Below are 13,871 nucleotides of genomic sequence, written 5' to 3' on the forward strand. Positions count from 1 at the left end.
CATAGGTCCGTGGGACGGCCGCTGTTTCAACGGCCGTCCCACGGACGTTTAACACGCTCGTGTAAATAAGACCTAAAGGAGCCCTGGACTGAAATCCCAGCACAAATCCTGGCACAATGCCCACTTTTACCATTTGAAGACAGAGCATGAGGTTGTCAATCCCTTTTTCTTAGAAAAGATCTCTGACATTTATCTGAATAAAGGTTGTCTCACAACTCAGAGCACCAGTGATCAATTAGCGCCACCACTGGAGAAGTAAAGCATTACACGCTTCCCATTGAATTCAGTGGGCTATTCATGAAATACATTGATCTGACGGGTCCTCCCAAGTGAGATACGCTCTTTCTAACTATGTTTTGCTCTGGCCAATAGATGAGGATCCTGATAGTAGGATCTCCCTCTATTTTCTCAGAAGGCCCAAATATAGTATCAAAGATTTAGTTTTTCTAAACCAGACAACCAGTTTTTTACCTTGCAGCAAGCATTTATCTGAACCATTGGTAAAGACATTTTATAAAGGCTAAATTGCTGTGTATGAATAATTTGCTCTTTAATTTGACTCATCCATTGGCTTAAGTCATTACCGCTGTGAAAGCTTTTATTCAGTCAATGGAACCGTGATCTGTGTAATATAACAAGTGAGCATGAAATGATACAGGAAATTGTAAACCTTCCAAGGAGAAATCAAGTGTGTGGATTCTACTGTAGCCAAAATAATTGCCCCATATAGTACTGCGTCTCTTTTCAGATGTTTTGCATAATAATAGTTGCAATACATAAAGGAATAATTTATTCGACTCTTGTAGTGGTAATAAAATAATTACTACTCCATTTCAATATTAATTTCCAGTAGTGCAGATTTCCCTCTACTTGCAGTTCCTTTTTCATACGCATTAATGTATAGATGCAGAATGTCCACCTCATCAGCTGCCAATCATCCTGTTCTAATTATCATGACTGCAGGTGACCCAGATCGACATGAAGAGATCACCGAACCGAAATTCTTGACAGATCATAATAGTTCAAATTGTTCAAATGGTTTCCAAAGTCCGCCATGCGTTCAGACTAGACTACCCTTAGCCCACCAGAGATTGCACCATGCAGCTATGCAGAAGAGGTGCATGTCCCCTTTAAATGCATTGTAAACTCTACTGGACCTCATGGGCTCCTTGTGTCAACTGGAAAAATCTGTCCTCTGGTGGGCCAGTGTGATCCTATTTCAGACTGGTCTCAAATAATGGGCTGATCTTTATAGGATTGCATGAGTTTTGAGCTACATCATGGAAAGGAAAAATTGATATGCTTTTATTATATATAAACTCCAGGGCCTCTAGTATAAAAAATGAATTTTGTAAAAAGTCCTGATTAAAAATATTCACGCATTTTGTGTATACAGCTCCTATGCAGACTTTTTGTCTCCATAGTAACATACTACAAACAAACTTGTGTGTAGTCTGCTACTGCAGGCATGTATTACCGTCTTCCATCTTTTTCTTGCTGATGTAAATAATGGAGAGGGGGCAGATTGAGTGGAGTAACACATGTATAACATGTATCAGACTACACATGGTAGTTTGTAGTCTGTGGAGACACATAAACCTGTAGTCACAAAACAGTAGGATATTTTTAACCAAAACAATTTGAAATAATTGGAGCAATAGTGTTGGAGCAAAAATAAAAAAAAAACAAGAAATAAGATTTCTGCAAAAGTGCACATACCCCTTAAGAGCACAACTGTTTTTACTAAATTGTGCTATGGGATTCTGCTTGAGAATTGACAGTCATGTAGGAGTAAGCTGATCAACCAACATTCACCATGCAGGTGCTATTGCTGCAAAGCCCACATTTGATTTGGCTGTCCAGTCTAATGTGTACTAGATGCCCTAAAAATAATAAGCTAATGGATGTTTTTTCACCCACTGGACAGCCCCAAGAACCAAAATATATATTTAGCAGTTGGTCCCTTTAGGCCATGGGTGCACAACCTGCGGCCCACAAAGTTGTTCTGTGCGGACTCCAGTGGCACTGTGTGGTTAACACTACTGGGGGGCACTGCATACCTCCCAACTTTCAAGCATTGCAAAGAGGGGCAACTGATGCGGAGTGTGTAGCAAGGTGCAGCACGTTTTTTTCCTTTTAAGTCACGCATTTAATCTCAAACCCTGCCCATAAACACCCAGTTTAGCCCATACAGCATAATGCACCATAGCTGCCCCCATACAGCATCATCCCCCCATAGCTGCCCCATACATCATAATGCCACATACAGAATAATGCCCCATACAGCATAATGCCCCCATAACTGCCCCAGACGGTATAATGCCCACATAGCTGCCTTTATAAAGTATAATGCCCCTATAGCTTCCCCCACAGAATAATGCCCCCCATAGCTGGCTCCATTCAGTATAATGTCCCCTTAGCTGCCACCATACAGTATAATGCCGCCTTAGCTGCCCCCATACAGTATAATGCCCCCCTAACTGCCCTTAGTCAGTGCCCACATATAAAGTGCCAGTGCCCACTATGCCCATGTATATAGTGCCACACACAGTGCCCATGTAGATAGCATCACAGTGTCCAGTGTAGATAGTGCCCCTATATAGTGCCTCAGTGCCCATGTAGGTAGCACCACACCCCCCTTGAAGATAGCGCTACACCTCTGTAGATATGTGATGTCAAGGGCTTCCCCAGGCTCAGCACTTAAAGCAGCGCTGTGGCCGGGGAGTCCGCGACGAGCGGAGGAGCTCTCTCTGCTCCTCCTTTCTGTACTAATGCTGCAGCAGGGAGCTAACAGGTCCCTGCTTCAGCATTGGGTTCAACTGTATCTGCATCTTGAGGATGCAGATACAGTTGACACTGGGACATACCCCCAGCCGCCCTGGACAGTGGGACACCAGCCAGAATCTGGGACTGTCCCGCAGAATCTGGGACAGTTGGGAGGTATAGCACTGTAATGCTTGAACTGTCATGGGGGACACTGTGAGGCTTTGTGAGATATATTTTAAGTAAGTTAAAGGAGTAATCCAGGCAAAATTGTTACTGTGTTAGGCCTAGTGAAGACCTGAGGGGACAGAGCATCTCTCTATCATTCCACGCCGCCACAGAGTGATCCAGAGAGGAGGAGACATGGCCATGCATGAATGCTTTTCTCTCCATTGTAGTTTATGGGAATTGTGACAAGCTAGGCTGTTGGTGTGTTTTCTCAACGGGTGGAAGTCTCAAAAGTGGAACCCCACCGACCAGACATCTATGGCATTTACTCATGATGTACCTTTTTTAAGACTTGTTGTGGCCCTTGGGAGCGATAGAGTCCGACAATGTGGCTATTGGACCAAAAATGGCAGTGCACCACAGTTCTAGGCTGATTGACCAACGGTTGGCTTCATGGCTCCATTTGGCTTGGACTACATGGAGACTAAAGTTGTAGAAAAATATTCACAACTGACTTTGAGACTATTACAAACTTTCAACATGGTTTTACCCCATAGGGTTTACTTTTTGGCCTCTAATTTTTCATGATTTACATCTTCTGTATAGCCATATAGTATAAAGCAAAATTTAAGGGTATGTCCACATGTAGCATAAATACTACATATTTTCGGCAACGTATTTCTTTGCTAAAAATCTTCAATGCAATAGAGCAGCAGCAGAGTGGATGAGATTTGAACAAATCTCATCCACACACTTCGTAAAAAGTCTGCCGAAAAAACATATATAAATTGACCTGCGGTGTGGCTGGTTTTCTGTTGCGGGTTTTCCTCATTGAATTCAATGGGGAGGTAAAACCGGCAAAAAATAGCAGATGTTGCAATTTTTCCAGCAGAAAAGCTGTGATTTCGCTGGTAAAAAACGCAACTCAGAAAAAAAAAGGTTATACTGACCCGTAGTCATGACGACACGTCCCTCTGACGTCCTGCAGGCTACAGCAGTCACATAAAATGAAAAATCATCCCACGAGGCCGGGCTTCAGGACGTCAGAGGGACGCATCGCCATGACTACGGGTAAGTAAAGGCTTTTCCTTTTTTTTGTACCGCTGTTTTCTGCAGCGGACCTTTCCGGCCAAAAAAACTGCACCACAATTTGGTGCAGTTTTTCGGCCGGAATTCTCTGCGGGGTCCAGGGCGGATAGGCTGTGTACTTTTATGCATCGTATCCGCCCCGTGTGAACATACCCTTAAAGAGAAATGGAACAGGTCATGTTATCACTCTTGACCAATCAGTCAAGAGAGACACACAGCTTGCACTCTCTGGTGGCCTCCGTACCCACTACATTACTGTTATTAGCGCATTTAACAGTTGCCTATATTTCTTATTAATAGGGTCTCACAAATAGATAACTCTTTCTCATATTGAAGCTTCCCAAATAAATGGGCAACCAATTAATACTCGCTCACACTAAGTCCACGAGAGCGGAAGTCTCTTTGCTTCGGCTCTCCGCATTGGCTCACATAAAAAGGCATATAGGCAGGGGTTGCCATGATGAGGTTGTACCTTTTAATGATGGAGCTACAGGAGTAGTAGACCTGAGTTTGTAATGTTGATAAAACTCATAGTGACAACATAATATATTATCTGTGGCTAAACCTACTACATTCCCTTTTTTATCTACTTATTTATCAAAATGTAGCAGAGCAGCGTCATCTGTGCATAAGGATAACTCAATGTTTCCCTACAGTCCTAAAAAATACCAGATAACACATGGTGATATCATGATGACTTTGAGTTGTGCCAAATAACTGAGCTCTGCTACATCTCATGTTATGTTCATAGATCTGCACATTTGTTAAGCGGAAAAGCACTAATATGTCACATTCCCAGTTGCCTCATCTTACCCATTAATCCTAGCGAGTTCAATAATACAGTCAAAAAAGTTTAATCTCAGCTTCAGATGGCTGCCCCAAAGTAACGACTTACAAAAAGGTAGAAAATGAATAGAATAAAGCCATCTGTTATTTGTGCATTGCTTCTTAAATGTTCTTTGCTAATGAATACAACTTTTTTTTCTGATGGATATAGTTGCCTATGAGCCACAGTGGAGAACAACGGGCATTTAAGACCCACATGCAGTACTCAATAACTTCCCCGTCATCCACTGTAATCTCCTATTAAAAGTTCTAAGAGATTTCTGAGGCTGAAGTGCTTTTATGGGGAAGTCACACTGTGAATTTAGGATTATTTTAAAGAGGCTCTGTCACCAGATTCTCAAATCCCTATCTCCTATTGCATGTGATCGGCGCTGCAATGTAGATAACAGTAACGTGTTTTGTTTTTTTTAAAACGTTCATTTTTGGCCAAGTTATGAGCTATTTTATATATATGCAAATGAGCTTTGAAATTCTACAACTGGGCGTGTATTGTGTTTTTAACTGGGCGTGTCTATGTGTATGATGCTGACCAATCAGTGACCAGTCAGCCTCATACACTCCTCTCCATTCATTTACACAGCACATAGTGTTCTTACTAGAACGATGTGCAGCCACATACACAAGTGCCCTGATAATGAATACACATGACCTCCAGCCTGGACGTCATGTGTACTCAGAATCCTGACACTTCTGACTCTTTTCTGTGAGATTTCCAGCAAGCCACTCGTAATCTCTTGCTGGAAATCTCAGAGAAAAGAGTCAGAAGTGTCAGGATTCTCAATACACATGACGTCCAGGCTGGATGGTCATGTGTGTTCATTATCAGGACACTTGATTAACGTTAATCTAGTGTCCTGATAATGAATACACATGACCATCCACCCTGGACGTCATGTGTATTGAGAATCCTGACACTTCTGACTCGCAAGAGAAACAAAATCTCGTTTAGCTCCGTAATCTCGCGAGATTTCGTTTCTCTTGCTGCAATCTCACAGAAAAGATTCAGAAGTGTCAAGATTCTGAGTACACATGACGTCCAGGCTGGATGTCATGTGTATTCATCATCAGGACACTTGTGTATGTGGCTGCACATCGTTCTAGTAAGAACGCTGTGCTGCTTGTAAATGAATGGAGATGAGTGTATGATGCTGACTGGTCACGGATTGGTCAGCATCATACACGTAAACACGCCCAGTTAAAAACACAATACACTAAATCCTATATACAGGGCATGCATGCTGCATCATCTGGCAAAATATATATATATCCTCCCTTATGACTTGCGACTGTACTCCCAAAATATATTAAACCGAGCAAAGAAAGGACCGAGGAGTCTTTAAGTCAAAAAAATATATATAATCTCTTTATTCAACATATTACACTATCAATACAATACGAGTTTCTAAAATGAATCACAAATAAAAGCATGGCCGCCACATGAGTCAAAATATTATTAATCAGAATATAATCATGTGAGTAGGTATGGCTACAAGTAATATATTTAAACTACTTTACAAGTGGGTGAAAGGGATGTAACTTCCAACCATGCAAAGTGCAATTGAGACAGGACTGATATACCAATCATATAGTGTCCACAAAAGGACTAATGCATGTATGAGTACTGAAATACCCGCATATATATAAGAACCCAGACAGCACCAGCAGCAATTAGTACAAAGACCGAAGTACTTAACAGAGTACTAACCCATGTAGCTGAGACTCCACAAATGGCGGCCGGCCCCAACGCGTTTCGGCTTCCGCCTTCGTCCGGGGGTGGCATCTACAAATATGACCCTCCTATTTAAACTAAGATGACGACCAATCAGAAATCGATTGGCCAGGTGAAAGTATTATACTATATACTTACCCCAATCAACTGTGGCGTCATGTCCGCGTTTGTCAATAGACAAACATCACATAGTGTGGGCATCATGTGATACGTGATGGGTGCGCCGCGTGATGATGTCACAGCGGCGCCCTTCATCCTGTGCACATTCAGATGCCGACTCGCAGTGAGTTGCTAAGGACGCCAGCGCATGCGCACTAGATTGGGGTACGTTAATAATAATTCCACCGGATACAGTATATATATATACGTGTAACGAAAGATTACACTCCATACAATGAAAACTAAGTATGCAATATTTCTAAATATGTCAATCCCCTAAGCGATCCATAAAAATATGTAATTTGTGATTTTTTATATATACTTTTAGATAGTTTTTTGAAACAACAAAAGAGTCCTTTTGATATACATCACACAATTTACAAGGGAATGCGCAAATAAATTTAAAAACATCATTTTGTATTACAACATATAAAAATTATTCAATAAACAGTAAATGTGGGGTAAACCATATTCACACAAGGTATACCGTATTTAGAAGGCACACATATAAATATTATATGCATACACATATTTTATGTTAAATGTGACATGATGAAATATTAAAACAAATATAAGTAAGTGTGATCATAATACGAAATATAATAGATTTAATAACCTTTAAGTCATTCTAAAATAAGTATTATGCATGTTATGCATGTATAAACAAACGTGCACAAAAGATACATGATAATCTGTTATATACAAAAAGAATATAAAAATAAACATATATTATATGGTGGTAAACAATTATTATCATACTAATACATACATACGTACATAAGGCATATAGCCATATGATCAAGTGAAAAAATATATATATATATATACACATATATTTTTGTGAAATATATAAAGCAATTAATGCTAATATTATGAATACGTAGATATAGAAAAATATATACATATAAGTGACTAAAGTGCAGTAGTGCAGAAATTCATAGAGTATAAAATTGTTTATTAAAAATTGCGCATTTCATTACTTTGTTTACACTATCATATATAGACTATTATAGAAATTGAGAACATATAGACCACAAGTTGCTCGATATATATCTATAAATCATTGTGACACATCGCTTAAGCATGATTTGTTGTCTTTCACTGCAAAGATGATGAATATCGATGGTATTTCATGCACGTATATATCTGATAAACTAGGAAGGAAAGGAACATGTGTGTTAAAATCACAAAAATATTATTACATTACACAAAATGAAAGTTAAAAAATGATGCCACACAAACACATACACAGTGATCAGAGAAACGAAGCATACCCATGCGATTCGTTTAAGCCTCTCGGCTGCATGGTCTTCAAAGTCCAGATCCATTTGCTTTCCAATCTTAACAGTTTCTTCATCAAATCTCCACCTCTTATGTTTAGTTCCACATGATCTATTCCTCGTACCTTCAATAACCTGGAATTACAGTTATGATGTTGTTTAAAATGACGTGGAATCGTTTTTAATTTTTCTATTTTATCAACATCATGGACCTCCTTTGCGGATTCAATATCTCGCACATGTTCACGGACTCTAATTCGGAATTCGCGTGTGGTCAATCCTATGTACACTTTGTTACATGGACACATTGCATAGTATACCACCCCGCGTGTAGCACATGTAATGTGCCATACAATTTTAAATGTTTTAATTCTTTCAGAGTCAGTGAACTCTTCTGCGCGTTCGATGTTGGGGCATGAAATGCACCCTCCACAAGGGGAACACCCCCATTTGGGGCCCTTAGTTCCAAAGAATTTCATTCCCTGCGGAACTGGGGTGTAAAAACTTCGGACTAAATGGTCTTTCAGATTTTTAGCACGACGGTAGGTTACAGATGGAAAAGTGGGCAATATTTTATTGAGTATAGGATCGGCTTTCAGGATTGGCCAAAATCTCTTTAAATGGTCTTTCATCTCTTCCCACCGGGAATGGTATGGCGTGATAAACCTCACCTCATTGATTTTATTTACTCGAGTCGATGGTTGTAGGAGTTTATTTCTCTCCATTTCTTGAGCTCTTTTTTTCGCTTTCCTAATGCATCGATTGCTATAGCCCCGATCCATAAACCTATATTCTAAGTCCTTAGCCTGTGTTCTAAAGTCTTCTTCCCTAGAGCACGTACGTTTTAATCTAAGAAATTGGCCTGTGGGGATAGCAGCAATAGTTTGTTTCGGGTGTGCAGAGGTAGCGTGCAGAAGAGAGTTCACAGATGTCTCTTTCCTGAATAGATCAGTTTGGACATCACCATTTTCATCACATTGGATTTTGATGTCCAAAAATTCTACTTGTTTTTTATTACATTTATATGTGAGTTTGATATTCTGATCGTTCAGGTTCAGTTCTGCCATAAATTGTTGCAATTGCTCAAAAGTTCCCTGCCAGATCAAGAAGATATCATCAATGAAGCGGGCCCAAAAAATGACCCGGTTCATTGACGTACCGTGATCTGACAGGAATAAATTTCTCTCCCACAGCCCCAGGAAAAGATTGGCATATGAGGGCGCACAAGATGCCCCCATTGCCGTTCCCTGGAGCTGTAGGTAGAAAGACTCGTTAAACGTAAACACATTGTGTGTCAAAGCAAAATCTAATAATGTACCAAGCAGTTTAATGAGCCCTTCCTCCAAATTACTCATGCTCAGAAAGAAATTGGTAGCTTTAATCCCATCGTGGTGTCTGATGCTGGTATACAGCGATTCAACGTCGCAGGTGACTAACCACATATCGACATCTAGATGGGTGCATTCCAATTTCTGTAGAAGATCTGATGAGTCCCTAATGTAAGAGGGTAAGCATTCCACTAATGGCTTCAGATGATAATCTATAAATCTGCAAATATTTTCTGTAAAGTTACCTTGGCCAGAGATGATCGGTCTTCCTGGTGGAATCTTTATATTTTTGTGGACTTTTGGCAACAGGTACAATGTTGCTACTACAGGTATTGGGACAAGCAGTGCATCATATAAGTTTTTAGTCATAACTCCATCATCCATCGCTTGTTTCAGAATTTTTGCCAATTGTTCACTATATAAGGAAATAGGATTAAATGTTAATTTTTTATAGCATTTTTTATCCCTTAACTGACGATTCGCTTCGTTTTCGTACATTGTCCTCGGCCATACAACAATATTTCCCCCCTTATCGGCGTTGGACACTGTTTTTACGAATGTGTCAATTGCTGGACATAGTAAATTTGATTATAAAGACAGTGGCTACAATAAGAGAAGAGCTAAAAGGCCTGGTGAGCCTCTGGATCGGAACCCTAAGGTAATCAATTTGTCGGAACATATACTTTCTGTAACAGATATAAATGTGTTAAGTAGAGGTTTGACCTTCTCACCAACTGCATCATTTGATGCATTTACAGCAATAAAAGATCTGAACCTGTTTGCCAGAACCTTGATGTTTAAGAGATGGCACTACAAGGAAGAGGATCAGATTTTTGAAACTATTGAGGAAAGGAATACACTAAGAGATTTAGAAATACTTATGGGCGAACAAGATGACATACAGGTAAGAGCCATTCCTGACTGTATAAAAAGAAAATCGGTAAAATTTCCACCTTTATTCCTATGTCCAGCAATTGACACATTCGTAAAAACAGTGTCCAAAGAATTTGAAAAGATATCGACAACGGTGGTTGACGATAATCTATCTAAACAGGAAAGAGAAAGCCTTCGTAAATTAAAAAATCTGAGAGATGTCATTTATAAACCCGCCGATAAGGGGGGAAATATTGTTGTATGGCCGAGGACAATGTACGAAAACGAAGCGAATCGTCAGTTAAGGGATAAAAAATGCTATAAAAAATTAACATTTAATCCTATTTCCTTATATAGTGAACAATTGGCAAAAATTCTGAAACAAGCGATGGATGATGGAGTTATGACTAAAAACTTATATGATGCACTGCTTGTCCCAATACCTGTAGTAGCAACATTGTACCTGTTGCCAAAAGTCCACAAAAATATAAAGATTCCACCAGGAAGACCGATCATCTCTGGCCAAGGTAACTTTACAGAAAATATTTGCAGATTTATAGATTATCATCTGAAGCCATTAGTGGAATGCTTACCCTCTTACATTAGGGACTCATCAGATCTTCTACAGAAATTGGAATGCACCCATCTAGATGTCGATATGTGGTTAGTCACCTGCGACGTTGAATCGCTGTATACCAGCATCAGACACCACGATGGGATTAAAGCTACCAATTTCTTTCTGAGCATGAGTAATTTGGAGGAAGGGCTCATTAAACTGCTTGGTACATTATTAGATTTTGCTTTGACACACAATGTGTTTACGTTTAACGAGTCTTTCTACCTACAGCTCCAGGGAACGGCAATGGGGGCATCTTGTGCGCCCTCATATGCCAATCTTTTCCTGGGGCTGTGGGAGAGAAATTTATTCCTGTCAGATCACGGTACGTCAATGAACCGGGTCATTTTTTGGGCCCGCTTCATTGATGATATCTTCTTGATCTGGCAGGGAACTTTTGAGCAATTGCAACAATTTATGGCAGAACTGAACCTGAACGATCAGAATATCAAACTCACATATAAATGTAATAAAAAACAAGTAGAATTTTTGGACATCAAAATCCAATGTGATGAAAATGGTGATGTCCAAACTGATCTATTCAGGAAAGAGACATCTGTGAACTCTCTTCTGCACGCTACCTCTGCACACCCGAAACAAACTATTGCTGCTATCCCCACAGGCCAATTTCTTAGATTAAAACGTACGTGCTCTAGGGAAGAAGACTTTAGAACACAGGCTAAGGACTTAGAATATAGGTTTATGGATCGGGGCTATAGCAATCGATGCATTAGGAAAGCGAAAAAAAAAAAAAAAAAAAAAAAAAAGAGCTCAAGAAATGGAGAGAAATAAACTCCTACAACCATCGACTCGAGTAAATAAAATCAATGAGGTGAGGTTTATCACGCCATACCATTCCCGGTGGGAAGAGATGAAAGACCATTTAAAGAGATTTTGGCCAATCCTGAAAGCCGATCCTATACTCAATAAAATATTGCCCACTTTTCCATCTGTAACCTACCGTCGTGCTAAAAATCTGAAAGACCATTTAGTCCGAAGTTTTTACACCCCAGTTCCGCAGGGAATGAAATTCTTTGGAACTAAGGGCCCCAAATGGGGGTGTTCCCCTTGTGGAGGGTGCATTTCATGCCCCAACATCGAACGCGCAGAAGAGTTCACTGACTCTGAAAGAATTAAAACATTTAAAATTGTATGGCACATTACATGTGCTACACGCGGGGTGGTATACTATGCAATGTGTCCATGTAACAAAGTGTACATAGGATTGACCACACGCGAATTCCGAATTAGAGTCCGTGAACATGTGCGAGATATTGAATCCGCAAAGGAGGTCCATGATGTTGATAAAATAGAAAAATTAAAAACGATTCCACGTCATTTTAAACAACATCATAACTGTAATTCCAGGTTATTGAAGGTACGAGGAATAGATCATGTGGAACTAAACATAAGAGGTGGAGATTTGATGAAGAAACTGTTAAGATTGGAAAGCAAATGGATCTGGACTTTGAAGACCATGCAGCCGAGAGGCTTAAACGAATCGCATGGGTATGCTTCGTTTCTCTGATCACTGTGTATGTGTTTGTGTGGCATCATTTTTTAACTTTCATTTTGTGTAATGTAATAATATTTTTGTGATTTTAACACACATGTTCCTTTCCTTCCTAGTTTATCAGATATATACGTGCATGAAATACCATCGATATTCATCATCTTTGCAGTGAAAGACAACAAATCATGCTTAAGCGATGTGTCACAATGATTTATAGATATATATCGAGCAACTTGTGGTCTATATGTTCTCAATTTCTATAATAGTCTATATATGATAGTGTAAACAAAGTAATGAAATGCGCAATTTTTAATAAACAATTTTATACTCTATGAATTTCTGCACTACTGCACTTTAGTCACTTATATGTATATATTTTTCTATATCTACGTATTCATAATATTAGCATTAATTGCTTTATATATTTCACAAAAATATATGTGTATATATATATATATATATATATTTTTTCACTTGATCATATGGCTATATGCCTTATGTACGTATGTATGTATTAGTATGATAATAATTGTTTACCACCATATAATATATGTTTATTTTTATATTCTTTTTGTATATAACAGATTATCATGTATCTTTTGTGCACGTTTGTTTATACATGCATAACATGCATAATACTTATTTTAGAATGACTTAAAGGTTATTAAATCTATTATATTTCGTATTATGATCACACTTACTTATATTTGTTTTAATATTTCATCATGTCACATTTAACATAAAATATGTGTATGCGGGGGGGGCGCTCGCGAGCTGCTAACCAAGATGGCCGCATGCTGAGGTAGCTCCGCGACTCCTGGGCACAACAGCTATCAGACGCTAACATTTGAGGTGAACTATCTCGCTATCACACCCCACTTTCTCCCCCAGTCGACCCCCAGCTCAGTTTGTTCATGGTCCGGAAGAATTTAGTGGGGCGAAAGGACATAAAACCGCCGGAGTCCTCCGTCCCTGCCCCCACGCCTGAGAGCGCAACTTCTCCCGCCATGTCGGCAGGCTCAGAGGACGACATACAGGCCTCACCCGAGCTCGTAGCAGACTCGCAGGAGGACGGGTCCCAGCAACCCGATCCACAATTTACTACTAGAGATGCCTCCCTGCTTCAAAAATTTAAGCAGCTTCTACAGCAGGAACTACAACTTACAGCTTCTAAGCTGTCCAGGGATCTTACTCGGGAGATACGGGAGCTGGGAGCCCGGACAAATGTCCTGGAGACTAAAATGGATGACACCATAGAAGTCTTAAATGCGCACGATGCTGAATTCGATTCCCTGAGGGCAGATTTGGATTCCACTATGCTCCGACTAGAGGATTTTGAAAACCGTGCGCGGCGGGGAAACCTTCGAATTAGAGGTTTACCTGAAACCTACGAAGATCTTAATTCCTCGGTTACTGCCCTGTTCCAGGAATTGGCGCCAGGCCTCCCTATAGACAGATTGGAGATGGATCGGGTCCACAGATCGCTCGGTCCCAAACGTCAAGATGG

The 13,871-nt window shown here is 39.9% G+C and overlaps 1 protein-coding gene and 1 long non-coding RNA gene across 2 annotated transcripts in view; one reads left to right on the forward strand and one right to left on the reverse strand.

Moving 5' to 3' along the window:
• Positions 1-13,871, reverse strand: part of GUCY1A2 (guanylate cyclase 1 soluble subunit alpha 2) — a 242,765-nt gene that overhangs the window by 145,840 nt on the left and 83,054 nt on the right. The window lies entirely within an intron of this gene.
• LOC142742122 (uncharacterized) lies at positions 10,020-12,588 on the forward strand. The gene is made up of 4 exons (XR_012881313.1): positions 10,020-10,266; positions 10,593-10,762; positions 12,220-12,360; positions 12,481-12,588. It is a non-coding gene; the product is annotated as an uncharacterized LOC142742122 (long non-coding RNA).

The sequence above is a fragment of the Rhinoderma darwinii genome, chromosome 2, assembly GCF_050947455.1.
Source record: "Rhinoderma darwinii isolate aRhiDar2 chromosome 2, aRhiDar2.hap1, whole genome shotgun sequence".
NCBI lineage: Eukaryota > Metazoa > Chordata > Amphibia > Anura > Rhinodermatidae > Rhinoderma > Rhinoderma darwinii.